Here is an 18,030-nt window from a genome sequence, read left to right on the forward strand (position 1 = left end):
GGACTTTTATTGTAGGCATCTTTGTTCCTTCTATGCGTTTGTGCAACTATGCAGTTACTATATTTAAGCAAAGGGGATGTGGGGTCAAGGAGCTTGCCCACTGTAAAAAGAAACTAAATAAATAATCTAATCTATCAATTTATAAAATCTGAAGCAAAAAAAAATAGAGTTCTGCAAAGGCTTAATGAAATATTCACGGTTGCTATATCCATTTACCATCAGTCATTAAGATATTTCAATATACAACAAAAATAGCATACCTAATATAAGCTAAAATGATTCTTAGCTATTAAACAAGGCATATTCTGTGCTTCACTTAAAATCATTTACAAAACTCAACTATCATTTACAAAAAGTGACACAGTCTAATATCATGTGGCTTTAAAAAAGTGCTTTAATACTGAGGATGAACTTGCCAGCTTGTCTGCTGCTTTCAAAGATAAAACTAAGAATGACTTTTAATTCAAGACTACCTTTATCGCTTACAACATTATTAGTACAAAAACTATCTCAACACTGACATTACCTCTTAACTTCTTTCCCCAATAACTCTGGGCAAAGCCAACAGTAATTTGGAGAAAAAGGCCAAGAATCTAATCCACTTAAAAAGTTAATAGAACAGCAGGATTTGTATTAACATTCATTTTCTGAAAAATAAGTATGAAACTGAAATATCCAGCCTTACTGACCAACTAATTCCCTGTAAACTACAATAAAATCAAAGATTTTATGAAGTACAAGGCAAACATATGAGATAGCTAGGGTCATTCTGTCAAAAAAGGGATATTTGAGAGATATGAAACTGCTTCCTACTTTTAACACCCATGAGGTATATTTATTTTAAATTTTTGAGGTATATGCTGCCAGCAGACATTAATTTCCATGTCACAGATTTGATTTTTCATTAAAATCATCCTGTTATATTAAAGGACTCTGTTTCTACAGTTGAGTTATGTTTTTTCTTGGCAACCAGAAAAATAAATATAGCAAGACTTACTCACAAAGCAATAAAACTGAATTACCATCCCAGCCAAGTAAAATCAACATGACACAAAGAGCCAGTTTTGTAGGCCATAATTTATCACAAAACATCTAAACCCCTGTTTGAAAGTTAGCATTGGAAAGGATAAAAACCTATGCTAGCAATCAACTTAAGCTTACATGTTCCAGACATGAGGTGTTCTGAGAGACTGCCTTACATATTATCTGCAATTATACAGAGCTGAGTATATTTTTTTGGTTATAGGGTTTAATTGTTGCTTAGATCTGTGTTGAAACTGTTGTCTCACTGTTCTGAGAGACTGATCGGCAAATATACAGAGTTGAGAATATATTTTTGGCTTTAAAGTTTGTACTGTTAGTTTTTACTTAGATCTCTGTTGAAACTGTTTTGTCCCAGCCACCCTCCCTATTTTTGGTTTGTAGTTTAAATTTGATGGCTTTTGCAGTGGCCCTCCCCACTGTAGATTTGATCTGGGACACTCCCCGTCCCATCTCTTTACCACATTCTACCTAATAAACTCTTTCTGCACTTGCTTTTAGTCCTTTTTAATTTAATTGCATTTTTTAAACTGTGTTTGGTCTAATATTGCTGCATACTCAAGTGTGCTAGCTTGCACTGCATGTGAATTGTTTTTACTGCTGTTTTTGCTACTTTTCTTTAGAAAAAAAAAACTGTAAGCCTGTTTCCTACCTTTCCTGTAACTAGTGTAGTCCAGATACAGATATGCTGTATCCAGGACTGTATGTAAGCTTCTGAGCTCCCCAAGCCTTTCTGTGTTGGAGGGAAGCCTTCTAGCTTATCAGTGGGAGTGGTAAGCACTAGGTAACCTGTCTACCACATAAGGAGTGGTTCTGGCCCAGAATTTGTAGTTATTGGCCGTTTGGGCAATCTCTTCCATCTCTCTCAACTTTCTGATTTGAAAGCCTGCATTTGCACTTGTTTCTGTCCTGTAACTCATCTAGTGCAGATACAGATTCTTAGTTTTAGCACTTAAATTTGCTTATTCATGCTCAGCACTTGTTCAGAACTTGTAAGCACTAAATAAGCTACTGATTACTATAGCACTCTATCTTCCTCATTACCTAGAGGAAAACAGTTTTTGTACTTACTTTTCTCACTTGCTTAGAGAAAAACAGCTCTTGTACTCACTTTCCTCACTTATCTGGAGGAAAAAGCCTGCAACTCTCTTTTTGCGTGGTCTTGCGCACAGAGTAACGTTGGGCAGCACCGGTTAGCTGGGTATACTATTCCCGGCCCAACAAAGTCTGTGCTGTAAATTTTCCCTTAGAACTAGGCAAGCATCAACTCAAATGCTTCAGATCAGCTGCTCTTATTGCAGCACTTGCAAAACAGAAATCAGCACTTGTCCTAATCTCCTAGACAGCACTATTATTCTCCAAATTTCCTAGACAGCACTGTTATAATATAGCATAAGACCCTCGATCATCTGCAGGACTTAAGTTCAATTTACTCTTCAAAGCATGTCCAGAGGTCAGCTTCAGGTGTACTCTCCAGTTCATCTGGTGGAATTTGGCATCCTGAGGCAATGTCACAACTGCTTCATGTATACAGACAACCCTCTCCTCTTACCTCTAGACACAAACACTTGTGAGAGATGCAAATACACAGCCAGGCCGGAGGCTAAGCGCTCTCAACCCATGACTGTAACAGTCAGTCAAGAGGATAAGGGACGCACTTGCATCACACCACCTGTCACACATGAATCTACAAAACAAGCACCGGCAAAACATACACATAAATACACAAAACCATATTCGGAGGCACTAGGTACCAATCTGAGAAAGAAACAGTGCCCTCCAAAGCAGACAAGCAAGCAACCTGCACCCCCAAACACAAGCCAGAAAACACATAATTCACCTCAGCAGTGTGCCTCAAAACAGCCCTTAAGGCAAAACACCATACCTAACATGCTAGTAATAGGAGACTCTATAGTAAGGCACACGGATGTTCCACTCATCAGGCTGAACAAGGAGAAGGTTACTGTCAGCTGCCTGTCGGGTGCTAGGATCCGCCACATAACACAGGCACTTAGGTCACTCCAAAACAAGTACAAGTATGACGCTGTCATTGTACATGTTGGTGTGAATGATCTAAGACGTACCTCCCTGGACTACATGAAAAGAGACATTGAGGAGCTCTCTAATCATGTTGCCCAAGCTGGTATGACCCTGACCTTGTGTAGCATACTACCTTCACCTAGAATGATACCACAATACAAAGACAAAATTATCAATTTCAACAATTGGCTAAGCTTCTGGTGTCATTCTAAGGGGATCCAGTGTCTGTCTGCCTGGGATGACATGATAGACAAGCCTCACTGTTTTGCCAGAGATGGGTTGCACTTGTCACCCCTAGGTTTTTGAATTCTGGCCAAGGATCTTGCCGTCCCCATAGTGCCTTTTTTAGGCAAGGCTCAAAGGACAAACCAACCACCGTAACCAGCACAGGTAACCAAAAACTAAGGGTAATGCTACTCAACGCCAGAAGTCTCAACCTCAAAATGCACACACTCGAGGCTCTTCTCAGCATGGAGAAAATTGATGTTTGTGCAGTGATGGAAACCTGGTTCAAGGCTCAAGAGAGCATCCCAGCACTGCCAGGTTACAATTCATATCATACCTTCCGGCCTCAGTTACCAGATCGCAGTACAAAGGGTGGAGGTGTATCCATATTTATCAAGGATACCCATATCTCCAGGTTAGTAGCGCAGCATGATGCCCGAGAGATCATCCATGCGCAACTATCAGCAGGCAAAACCACATTTCAAGTCATAGCCGGTTATAGATCGCCCACCATGTCCCAAGATGCTCACTCTGCATTCCTTGAGACATTTGAAAATATAAAGGTCCTACCCAACACCATAATCTTGGGTGATTTCAACTACCCTGGTATAGACTGGACGAACTACCAATGTTCCAACTCCTATGCTCAGCGATTCATAGAATTTATAAATTCAAATGCCCTTGAACAACTAGTATGTTCCACCACTAGAGGGGACAACATATTGGATTTAATCATCACAAATATGGGCTCCCATTGTACCACACCTGTTATATCTCCCTCCTTGGTCAGATCCAACCACAAACTGATAACCCTGGACATCCTCACCCCTCCACCCAGTCAAAGAAACCATAGTCAAAAACCTTTCCAAAGCAAACTTCAAACTACTTGCATCCGAAGTGGAAAGCTTCACTATTCCCTTGCAGAAGGATAATGATATCCAGGAAGCGGAATCCTACACCAAGGCACTCTATATGCATCTTCAGGATTGCATGGACCATGCTATCCCAAATAAAACCAAGACTCCTTCCTCAAGCAAGAAGAAACCAGTCTGATGGACCCCGGCCATAAGCAAGCTTTACAATAAAAGGAGGAGACTTATACAAAAAAGGCCAAATCTTAAGTAGAAAAATCATTCCTGATCAGCATTAGTAAAAAACTGAGGGCCCTCATCAAGTCAACTAAAGCTAATTTTGAAAAGAAAGTTGCCAAGGATGCCAAGGATAACCATAAGGTCTTCTGTGGCTACGTCAAAAACCTAAATGGAAACACTCAGGTCTGTTCTGAGCTAGTACAAAATGGAACAAAGTACACTGACCCTTCTGACATTGCCAACATCTTGGCTGACAGATTCAGTGCAAATCCCCCCACCACCACCATCACCTACAGGGCCTATTACCATTCCAGGGGATTGTGTAAGTCCAATTACTACTGATACATTGGTTAACAAAGCTCTATCTAAAGCTAGAAACACTGCCTCCATGGGACCCGATGGTGTCCCAGGCTGTGTCATACGTGAGCTCCAAAAGGAATTAACCCCGCATCTTAATACCCTATTCAGTCTCAGCCTCTCCACAGGATATGTGCCCATAGAATGGCGCACGGCAACAGTGGTCCCACTACACAAGGGTGGGGCCACAACTGACCCTGGGAACTACCGACCAATAAGCCTGACCAGTCTGATCTGTAAGGCTATGGAGTGAATCATTATGGAACTCACAAATGGAGAGATTGGGAACCTCCAGTCACTGGACCCCACACAGTTCAGCTTCGTCAAGGGCAGATCATGCCTCCTGAACCTGGTGGATTTCTTTGAGACAGTTACTCAGGCTATAGATAAGGGAAAGGAGGTACACACGGCTTACCTTGACCTTGCTAAAGCATTTGACACCATTCCCCATTCAGGTATTATTGATAAGCTCAGCAGCCTGGGCATAAACCCTTACATCACAAGATGGATCGCAAACTGGCTCTCAGACAGATCCCATAAAGTAAGAGTAGCGGGATCTATGTCCGACTCCAGACCAGTAATGAGCACTGTGCCTCCCTCAGGGCTCTGTCCTGGGTCCCCTCCTGTTTGGCATATACTTCTCAGAAGTACAGACAAGCACGGAAGGGCTGTGGCTGACTAAGTTTGCAGACGACTGCAAACTGGGTGCTATAATAGAGTCTCCAACCAACATGGGGATCCTCCAGAAGGGCCTAAATGAGACTGATGCATGGTGTCAAAGCCATGGTCTCAAGTTAAATGCAAAAAAAATGCATAGTAATCCCCTTTGGAAAAAACAGAGGACCTGCAAACTACAACATAGGAGGTAATCCCCTGAAATCTGAAGAAGAAATAAGGGATCTAGGGACCCAAGTAGATAGTCAGCTTTCCTTTGATAACCATGTTACCAAAGTGGTTAGAAAATCCTTCTATGTGAGCCATCTGATCACGAAAGGGTTAACATCAAGATCTATGGATGTAATGGTGCCCCTCTACTTTTCCCTCATCAGACCCATTATTGAGTACAATGCACCAATTGGAATGTACCTGGCTAGACACCTCCAGCAGCTGGAGAGACCACAGAGGTACCTAACCAAGAGGATTACTGGCCTCAAACAGTTGCCCTATGTAGCATGATTGAAAAAGCTAAAACTGTTCTCTGTTGCATATCGCTTTCTCAGAGGCGATCTCTGTCTAACGTACAGAGCCATGTCCAACCCAGAATTGTTGAACATGCTCCATCTTAGCAAAACCAAATCTACTCGAGCTACACGCTCTAGGGATATAAACCTCAACACAACAATGAATAGAACATGCTGGAGGGATAGATTCCCTTCGCAGAGACTTCCCTTACTATGGAACAGGGTCCCAATCTACATAAGACAGAGCCCCTCACTATCAATCTTCAAGAGGAACCTTGATGAGTGGATGGGTAACAGAAAGTTCACACTGGGGATCACACCAACAGCACTACTAGATAGGGGCCAAGGGTACTAGCTGCTAGTACAAGGGTCTAGGGAACTACTAAAGGGGAGGTGAATACCGCACAACGTGGCTGGGCTAATATATGCCTTTGGGTAGATAGCCCAGTACCAACCTATGAAACTATGTGACAAAGTAACTGGATATAATTTAGCCAGTTTGGCTTGTATATAAAAATATAAATTCTGACACTTTCATGCAAAAATATAAAATCTGTGTGAGTTGGTAACATGCTGATGAAACAGCCACGGTCTTCCCCACACCTTCTTGTCTATGTATTGATAGAACATTCTTCTCCATGTCACCTTAACCGAACCACATGAAATAATCATTGTTTCACCTTTGTACATTATAAAGCTCACTAAGCAAAGGAAAGATAGAGTTGATCTCTGTAACCATCTTTAACACCTCTATTATGCATTTAGTGTATCAGTTTATTGGGACCAATACCCAATTCAGCCCCCTCAGAATATGTGGTAAATGTAGAAAACTATATAATTAGCCTTCATTATTCCAAATAACTGTATAGAGCTACTATGAATGAAAGTCACTTTCATAGTTCAGTTTTTAGCATGTTTTTAATAAAGGCTTGCCACCCATCCAGACCAGCATATCTAAAAGGTCACATCCCCACCATTTTCTCACATGAAAGGGAAGAAAACTAGACATCAATATTTGCTTTGCCATGTAACAGATGTAACTGTTAAAGAGAAATGCTGTCTACTTATTGCCATATCATCCAAAGGAGTGTCACCAAAACAGCATCCTCTAAACTATTGTTCTAGCAAAAACCTTTTATACTTTTCATTAAAATAAGAGTTCATAGGTTCATTGGTGTGTACTAGGGCAGTAGTCCTGGAGCCTTTACAAGCCTAGCCCATAGACGTGCCCTGGCATCATGCCGCCGTTAGTTCCCCGTGCATCTATCAAGTAGAGCCACTGGAGTGATCCCCGGTGTGAACTTTCTATTTCCCATCCACTCATCAAGATTTGAAAAGGGCCAGTGAGGTGCTCTGTTTGACATGTATGGGAAGTCTATTCCAGAGCAAGGGCAGTCTCTGGGTTATGAACCTGTCCCTCCAGCACGTTCTGTTGATTGTGGTAATGAGGTTGAGGCCCCTGGAGTGTTTGGTGTGGAGGGATTGGGATTTCTTTAAGTGTAACATTTCTAACAGGTCTGGGTCAGACATGGCTTTGTAAGTCAAGCAGAATTCGCCTCTTAATAGACGATAAGACAGAGAAAAGCTGGAGTTTTTTAGTCTGTCCATGTAGGGCATGTGTTTAAGGCCTAGGATCCTCTTTGTGAGGTACTTTTGTGGCCTTTCCAGCTATTGCAGGTGTTTAGTGAGGTACATGCCAAATGGGGTATTATACTCAATGATTGATCTAATGAGGCCATCTACTCTAATGAGTAGAGAGAGATGATGACCTCTTTCTTCCTGGATGCAAAAACCTTGGTAATGAGATGTGCCACATAGAAGGACTATTTGACCACAGAGACAATGTGGTGGTCGAAGGAGAGGTTGCTGTCAACCTGTGTCCCCAGATCTCTTATAACACCTTCAGTGTTCAGTGGGCTACCATCAATGTGGTAATTAGTGGGAACTGAGTTTTTCCCAAAGGGAATGATGAAGCATTTTTTGGCATTAAGCTTAAAGCCATGGTTTCGACAACAGTCGTTGGTCTCAGTGAGGCCTTTCTGTAGGATGTCTACATCACTTGGGGAGTTAATGGCTCCCAGCTTGCAATTGTCAGTGAATTTGGTCAGCCAGAGTCCCTCTGTGTTGGCCTGGACTTCTGAGAAGTAGATGCCAAACAGGACAGGAGCCAGGACCGATCCCTGTAGGACTCCACTCATGACTGGTCGGCAGTCTGACTTGGAGTCTGCTACTTTCACACCGTGGGTTCTATCTGTGAGACAATTTGCAGCCCACCTAGTGATATAGGGGTTGTTGCCTAGTTTGGTGAGTCTATCAATAATTCCTGAGTGGGGAATGGTATCAAAGGCCTTGGCCAGATCGAGGTAGGCTGTATGAACTGCCTTGCCCTCATCCATAGCTCAGGTGATTGACTCATAGAAATCAACCAGGTTGAGCAGGCATGATCTACCCTTCACAAAGCCAAATTGTGTGGGATTTAGAGTTTGGAGATTCCCTATATCCTTGTTAATTAAGTCCATGTTGATGTGCACCATAGCCTTATTATCAGACTCATCAGACTAATGTGACAATAATTCACAGGGTCTGTAGTTGCTCCCCCTTTATGGAGAGGGATGACTGTAGCAGTGCACCATTCTGTAGCCACAAAGCCTGAGGTGAGGCTGTGATTGAACAGGGCACAGAGGTGTGGTGCCAGTTCACTTTGTAGTTCATGTAGAACACAGCCAGGGATATTGTCAGGTCTCATGGAAGCTGTATTCTTGGCCTTGGACAATGCAGCTTTAATCTGTGCTGCAGTAATGCTGGGTGCCTGGCATTCTTCCAGTATTGTGATTGGTCCTTTGGGGGGAGAAAGGGATAAAGTTGGCACTGAATCTGTCAGCCAGTATGTTGGCAATATCTGGTGGCTCATTATAGGAGGTACCATTGTGCAGTAACACAGAGCAAATCTGGGTATTGGCATGGAGATTCTTGATATAACTGTAGAAGGGTTTGCAGTTGTTTTTAGTGTCTGCCACAATTCTGCCTTCATAGCTAGCTTTACATGTTTTGATGAGGGATCTCAACTTTTTGTTGAGGCTAATAAGGGAGTTTTTCCAGTCTTCGGATTTCACCTTTTTCTGAAACAGTTTCTTCCTTCTGTTGTAGAGTTTGTTAATGGCAAGGGACCACCAGATTGGCTTCTTTTTTTGGAGGAGAGTGTCTTGGTTCTGTTGGGTATGGCTAGTTCCATGCATTTATGTACATGTTCGTACAGTGCATTGGTGTGTGATTCAGCCACCATGCACCTATTTTCCATTTGCATGGGTGCCATGAAGTTAGCCACCTCTGTTTTCAGGAGCTCAAAGTCAGCTTTGGAGAAGTTTTTTCATGGTGGTTACCTTTACTGGTGGTGTGAGTGAGATGTGGATTTCCATGGTAATTAGTTTGTGGTCAGATCTAACCAGGGAGGAATTGACTATTGGTGTTGAGCAACGGTTGCCCATGTTAGTAATAACCAGCTCAAGGATGTTGCTTCCTCTAGTGGGGGTAAGAATGAGCTGGTCCAGCACACTAGAACTAATTAATTCCAGGAAGCGTTGGGCAAGTGTATTGGTGCAGGAGTAGTTTTCCCAGATGATGGAGGGGTAGTTGAAGTCACCCAATATGAGAGTGTTGGGTTAGACCCTAATAATTCCCAGGGTGCTTAGGAATGTGGGATGAGAGTCTTAGAATATGGTTGGGGACCTATAGCAGGCTATGACCTGAATCGCCATCTTACCCACTGTTAGTTGTACCTGAAGTATCTTCAATGCATTATGCTGGGCTACTAGTCTGGAGGTGTGCATATCTTTATGAATATGGAGATGCCACTGCCTTTGGAGCTTCGGTCCATTTCCTGGGGCTGAAAGGTGTGGAATGAGTTATAGCATGGTAGCACAGGGGTGCTTTCTGCTGTTTTAAACCAGGTCTCTGTTACAGCACAAATGTCAATGTTCTCCATTTTGTGGAGTGCTATGAGTTAGTGTATCTTGAGATTTAGACTTCTAGCATTGAGCAGCATGACCCTCAGATTGCATTTATTTATAGCTGTTATGGTGGTAATTTGGTCTTTGGAATACCACCTAAAAAAGGCATTATAGGGGTGGCAAGAGCCTTAGCCAGTATCCGGAAACCCAGGGGTGACAGATGCAGGTCATCTATGGCAAAGCATCAAGGTCCATCAGTCATGTCATCCCAAGCAGACAGATACTGGATCCCCTTAGAATGACACCAGAAACTTAGCCAATTGTTGAAGTCAATCATTTTCTGCTTGTACTGCGGTATCATTCTGGGCAATGGTAGGATGGTACTCAGGGCTAGGGTCATACCTGCCTGGGCCACATAATCCTAGAGCTCCTCCATGTCTCTTTTCATGTAGTCCATGGCAGTACATCTCATGTCATTCACACCCACATGGACAATGACAGAGACATAATTGTACTTGTTGTGGAGCGACCTGAGTGCATGTGTTATGTGTCACGTCCTGGCACCCGACAGACAGCTGACTGTTACCTTCTCCTTATTCAACCTAGTGAGTGGGACATCAGTGTGCCTCACCGTTGAGTCATCTATGATTGGTGTATTAGGTAAGATGTTTTTCATTAGGGGCTTAGGTTGAGGGGCACACTGTGTAGCTGAGCTATGTGTCTTGTGATTTGTGCTGTGTTGTGGTGGTCGAGTGCATTTTTGATTTGGAGGTCCCTGCTGTTTGGGTAGATATCTATTGACAGCCTCTGTGAAGGTGGGTGTGTGGTTTGTGTTTTTATGTGAGAGCTGTAATTGTGGGTGTTCTGGATGGCTATGTGTTCCATGTGGTGTGGTGCAGGTGTTAACCTTCTCCTCTTGACCAGCTATTCCGGTCTTGGCTGGAGAGTGTATGTCTTCCAGTTTGGATATATAAGTGCATCTCTCACAAGTCTGAATGTTGGAAGGTAAGAGGAGAGAGTTGCCTGTGTACATGTGGCAGTTGCTACACTGCCTTAGAATGCCCAAGTTCATCTGATTAATAGGAGAAAGCACAGGGAACTGACCTTTAGACATGCCAGGAAGGATGGTCATTATTAATAAGCATTGGAGCTGTTTCCTTATAGGACACTTAGTGTTGTTTGCACTTATGTGTGCTACAATAATTGCTACAAGAAACCAGATGAAGTGCTAAGCGAATAAGCTAGTTAAATGCAAGAGAGAAGAAAACTAGCAAAATCTTAGGGAAAAATTGAAGAACAGACTTTCTGACACTGACAACAGTTTACTCTAGCTTAGTGGCACTGCACTGCATGCAAATCCATGCAAACGCGGGCTGAAAGAGAGCTAGAAACCACTCCTCTTGTAGTAAATAGCCTACCAGATGCTTACCACTCCCACTGATAAGCTGAGAGGCTTCTGTCTAGCACTGAAAGGTCTGGGGAGCTCAGAAACTACAATACAGCAAATCAGTATCTGGAGTACGGTAGTAACAGGAAAGGTGGGAAAACAAGTTAGAACTTATTTTTATTTCATATATATATATATATATTATATATATCTATATATATATATATATATATATATATATATATATATATATATATATTATATATATATATATATATATATATCTATATATATATATATATATATATACATATATATATATATATATATATATATATATAAAACAGTATTAGAAGAAGCAAGCCAGGATCCACGAACCAATATTTATTGAGCGCTTTTGTTTTTTGAAATAAAAAACTTCATCAGAATAAGACAATTACAAATGAACAGTGACTGACCCAACTTATATAGCAATCTTGCTTACAAAAATGTTAATTAGCAATCAGCTTAAAGGTGTAGTCTCTAAAACATAAATACAATAAATACATACCTTGAAATACATAAAATGTTTGATATATAAAAATACTTAATCTGTTAAAAACATATATGTAAACTCACAGAAAACATTTCATTATAAATTATATATTAATTATATAAATATTTGCTTAGATATAAAAATAAATATTATGAACTTTATATTATTCACATATATCCTTCAGCCCTTAGTCTAAGTATAGGGCTGATGGAAATGTTATTATTAAGGCCTGGGTATTCGGTAGCATTAGTCCTCATCTGCCACCTTAATTCATAAAACTCTAAAAAGTCATTGACTGAACTGAACGAAAGCGCTCAATAAATATTGGTTTGTGGATCCTGGCTTGCTTCTTCTAATACTGGTTATTTAGTTTGCTGTTTCTTTACACGTTGTGATATATATATAAATATATATATATATATGGGTCTAATTTTTCTTATCGATAGCTCATACTTTTGAAAAGGAAAGTACAACGCCATTTACGTGAAAGTGCACTTAAACAAAAGTGCACTTTTGCGATTACTGGTTCACCGAACTGGTAATATCAACAACAACAACAAAAACTGCAGCACTGAAACACACTACGGTGGGGATAAGGGAATATACCTGTTTCCCCACTGTAGTGCAATCTCAGAGTTAGTATATATAAAGTAGCGGGGGTGGGGTTGCAGGGGGGCTTGCCCTCCTGCAAAAATACCTTTGTAGTGTTTTTTTTTTGTTTGTCGATATTACCGGTTTGGTGAACCAGTTTTTGTGAAAGTACACTTTCCTTTAAGTGCACTTTCGAGTAAATGGAGTTACACTTTTCCTTTTCACAAGCATGAGCTTTAAATAAGAAAAAGTAGACGCCATCAGTCATTTACGCTACCACAAAAGTTTTAATGTCAGACTCTTTAAAGAATTTAAAAATATTGCTTTGGTCATCTTCACCTGCAAAGAGTATATCAATTGAAACAAAATACAACTGCAGGGTCTTTATTAGAAAAAAAAAAAAACTTTGCCCATTTAATGGCCATTTTGGTAAATGACTCAGAGTCTGTAAACTGAATTTCCCAGACCAGCAAAATAACCAGATAAGGGATTGAGATAATGTTTGCATGAAAATGGTTCACAGAAGATCAAATGCTGTGAAGGGTGAAAATTAATAGTCAAGGCCTTTTGATTTAGTGAGATTAATTCTAGAACCTAACCGGGAAAAGCCGAAAGACACAACAAAAAGTTCTAGAAACTGAACACTTCTTAGAATTTGTAAGAGATCAAACAGAAAAACAATATCTGTCTCTGGATTAGTTAGATATATCAATTTATCATCTGTGTACATTGTATTGTTGAGGGACCCTAGAAATCAGATGTGAATGACTGCTAAAAGCAAGGAGCCAAGGGTTCTCAGCAAAGTACAAAGACAACATTGGAAAAGTCTGCACCATGAATGAGTTCCCAGCTCACTTTATCTGAAGTCAATCTGGCTACAAATACAGCCTAGGAAAAGGGACCTTTGCTATTTTCTTTAACTAAGTCAATAAACTGGACTAGAAAAGTAAATTTAATCAATAAAGCAATTAAGCAATCCTAACAGCGAGTCTTCTCCGCATCTTAACTTATTACAAAAAAGTTAATATTACTGGCATTAGCCAACTGCATCAAATGAAGAGGCCATACTGTTTAGTTAATAGTCCACATTATATGCAGAATCCATGCAGATCTCATCAACAGTGAAGGTAAAGCCATTGCCAATGTGTAAGGCAACAAAACCACAACATTTTATACTTTTGATTCACTGCTGAAGTAAGATGCTAAGAAGCAATGTGTAGAGTCTCTACCTGACTTTCATAGAAATGAAATGACAGCACTCTTCCAGGATGCAGGGACAGCTATATTCTCTGGTCCAAAATTAGGCAAATATGTAAATGAATCTAAAATTGTATTCTCCATATGATGGTACAAAATGCAACAGAGAAATCCTCATGGGCTGACAGTTTATCTCTCCTAGTTCTGGACAGTAACATCCTAACTTAATGTTTTGTAAGTGAAGCCACCGTCATCTGAGTCCCTTGTTAGTTTGGCTGCTAATGGAGCAAAAGTGTTATTATGACATATGAGCATATACCTATTCGTATACACACACACACACACACACACACACACACACACACACACACACACACACACACACACACACACACACACACACACACACACACACACACACACACACACACTCTGGTAACATGATTTAAAGACATCTTGGATGTATAAGAAATTCTCAGAGGCACTCTTTGACTTATATTCATATTTTGAGGAATTAAAGAGGAATTGCATATGCCGCGGTGGTACGGCGGTAGCGTTGTTACCTCATAGCAAGAGGTTCCCCATTCGATTCTCGGCGTGGCTTGGGAGTGCCTTCTGTGTGGAGTCTGCATGTCCTCCCCGAGGCTGGGTAGCGTTCAAAAGACATGCGTGTGTAAATGGGCATGCCTTCGTTGAAGGTTGGGCGTCGAGCTGGCACCTCGGCGTTTCATAAAAATTGACTGCCAATCATTAGTGGACCGGAGTTCCGCTGTGGCAACCTCTTACCGGGAAAAAGCCAAAAGAAAAACAACAGCAAAGAGGAATTAATCTAGATCAGTAAAATTTAAACTATGTCAGTACCCTCAAATTTTTCCCACTGAAATATTCTGGCTAGTATTTTTGCAAACACTCTTCAGTAAAATTTATATATTCATTGAAAACTCTCCAAAACAGAAACAACACTACAAAACACTTCAGACAAATGGCTATCAATCAGTTTAAGAGCAGAGAACTCCTACTCATATCATAATGTTTTAAATGACATCAAATTAAGTTTGTGCTCCATTAGTAGCCAACTTAATAAGGGACTCCTCTTCAAACGACCTTAGAAACACAGACTGCTGAACATCCACATCCTTAGAAACACAGACCGCTGAGCATCGACATCCTTAGAAACACAGACCACTGAGCATCCACATCCTTAGAAACACAGACCAGTGAGCATCCACATCCTTAGAAACACAGACCAGTGAGCATCCACATCACAGGACCTTAAAATGTTTAAACGCCAATGTAGTAAACACTGTTTCTCAGTAGCAGCCACTAAACTGTGGCATTCCATTCCACTCCCTCTGAAGGTCACATCTTCTTACCCAAAATTCTGAACACAACTGAAAATGTACCATTAGAAAATATCTAATCACCATTGTCATATCTCCACTCACATTACCTAAATACTCCATAATCTCTCTCCAGCCTACATAATCCCTTATCACTTTAATAGTGTACTGGTATTCTCTGCTTATCACTTTGGTCTCAATTGTAATTTGTTGGCAATTGCACTAATGAATAGTACAACTATTTGTCTGTTCACTAAACACCAACATTCTCTTGGACACACTGTTAATAACTGTACATTGCAAAGTTCAAACTCAATGAAAACCTTATCAAAAATCTGTAAATATATCCTTGCATAATATCTGTACTCTATCATTCCACTTTCTTCATGTTTTTGTAATTGCATAAGGGGCATGATTTCTTTTTCCTCTCTCGTTTTTTCCCTAGCTGAGAATGAAATTGGTTATTTGTGATCAGTGTACTACACTGGTCAAAAATTCAAATAAGTGAAGAAAGGCAAGATTATGAACTTATAAAGGTGAAATCAATGATCATATGAAGGCACCGCTGATGTGTTGCGTCCTTATTTGTATTGTCTTAATTGGTATGTTGTTTCCTAACTTCATTATCATAAATATATATATATACACACACACACACACACACACACACACACACATATACACACACACACACACACACACACACACATATATATATATATATATATATATATATATATATATATATTACTTAGGCAGTAAATGAACCTTAATGTGGTATGGAATTATTCTGTATGAAACATTTATCAAATCAGAAATTGTAAAATGCAAATATTACAAAATGATGGTGCTTGTTTATGTCCCTTAGGAAATCCAGGACATATATGGCTAGCTGACAGACCCTAATCTCTTTTCTAACAATTAACGGCCTTTGACTTAGAGATAGAGATTATCGTGGAAAACACTAAACATCAAAACTTCAGCAGAATACCTGGAATATTATGAATTAATTTACAGCTTATATATATGGTCATTTATGTAAAATAACACAGCAACGCTACATGTAGCCTAATTCAGACAAAGGCTAACCTTTGATCTTTGAAACAGTTATAGTAATACATATTATCGATTAAAATTGTGATCGAGCTGCAAAAATTAGAAGTAATTTAGAGACAGCAATTGGATTTGTTCCAATCAGGAAGGCCCTGTATGCTGCTCGAGTCAGATAATGCTGTGTATGACCGCTGTGACGATTTCTATTGCCATCTTCAAATGGATACAAATAAACAAACTGCTTCTGTTTGATCATGTCAAAATGTAATCATTTATGTGAAGTTATTATGCAGTTTATTCAGGCCACAATTTCATTTCCTTTTCTTTTTTTCTTTTTAATTTTCAAAAGTTTATTACACGACTTAACATACGTAACACACGTTAATTTCCTTTTCTTGTTATCTCATACAGTGATCATAATATTTAGTACTGTAGAAGATAAAGATATATATTTACTGTCCTATGGGAATAAAATCAAGAAAAAAAAACCCTACAAAGCTAATTGTGTCAATTAATAAAAAAGAAAAATGTCCATCTGCCCAGGACTGCATCATTATAGTGCAAGACAAAGTTATTTTATAAGTTACAATAACCAAAAAACACCAAAGCACACAGGAATCCAGTAACCACAGCTCCACAAAGTGAATAAGGCAGCAAAATGTAATCTTATTGTAACGCTTCAAACAAAACAACCGCGTTTTTGCCCACTTACATACAGGACTTCATCAGAAATACTATAAGAACCAAATTCCCTCCTTACATACAAGTGTGGTTTTTGCACTGTTTTTGTACTTCAGGGAGACGGTGTGAGTTTAAAGGATAGGAATGAGAAGGTAGACACTAACACACACTGTAACTGTGATACTATCGGGGTCGTATACACTGCTATTTGTAAAATATGTGGGTTTTCTATATAGGAAGGACAAATAGGAAATTTAAGAGGCGTATATATGAACACCTTAATGATATTAAGAAGCAGGACATTAATAATGCCCTCTACAAACACAGTATGTATTGCACTGAAGCAGTTTTTGTTTTTTTTATCATTGAAAAAGTGGAATTGGACCCCGGGAGGGGTCCATGGGAGACAACTATTGAGTTTAGGGAGCTATTTTGGCAACTCAGATTAGAAGCCAGTAGGCTACCAGGACTCAATGACCATGTCTCATTGGCCCCAGTTCTTAAACTCATGTCCGCTAAACTTCAACTGGGTCCTTTTTTTTTAAATTTTACTTCTGCTAAGACATTATTTGGTTAAAATCTGTCTGATTGTATTGTGCTTGCAAAACCAGGAGATGGCAGTATTGTTTGGTTTTGCATGCTATATCCATTATATTTATAGTATTTTATGTTTTATTTTTAACTTATTGTATGTATACAGTTTGAACTTTAACATTGCTTTGCACACTAGTGTCTTTTTAAATGGGTTGGAAAATGCATTCCTTTCTGATATCTCGCCTGTAGTACTGTGATTTTATTTTACATTTTTACATTAACATTTATTATTAAAGTTTGCTTGTATTTTGAATTTTAGATAATTATGGTTGCTTAGTTACTAATTAGTTAATTTATATTTAAGGGCTTTTAAGTGATTAAATGTTATATGAAGTAGTATATAAGGAGGGAATTTGGTTCTTATAGTATTTCTGATGAAGTCCTGTATGTAGGTGGATGAAAACGTGGTCATTTTGTTTGAAGCGTTAAAATAAGATTACATTTTGCTGCCTTATTCACTTTGTGGAGCTGTGGTTACTGGATTCCTGTGTGCTTTGGTGTTTTTTGGACAACGTTATTTTATGCATCTGAACCCCAATACTTTACTTGATCTGTGTAACTTGAAAGATTAAATCCATAAATAAACAAGCAGGTAATATAAGTGAAAGTGTGAACTGCATTTTCAAACATAAGTTACTGCTTTTTGAAATTATATGTGAATTTCTGTTCTAACATTTGCAGGAATTCTTATTGCGTTGGTTATCAGTTTAATTAATTCTTCAGTGTAGAATCGGTAAATATGAAAAGTGACTTTCCTGAAAAGTTTATTA

The sequence above is a fragment of the Protopterus annectens genome, chromosome 15.part0 (assembly GCF_019279795.1).
Source record: "Protopterus annectens isolate FY-2018-M chromosome 15.part0, PAN1.0, whole genome shotgun sequence".
Taxonomy (NCBI): Eukaryota; Metazoa; Chordata; order Ceratodontiformes; family Protopteridae; genus Protopterus; species Protopterus annectens.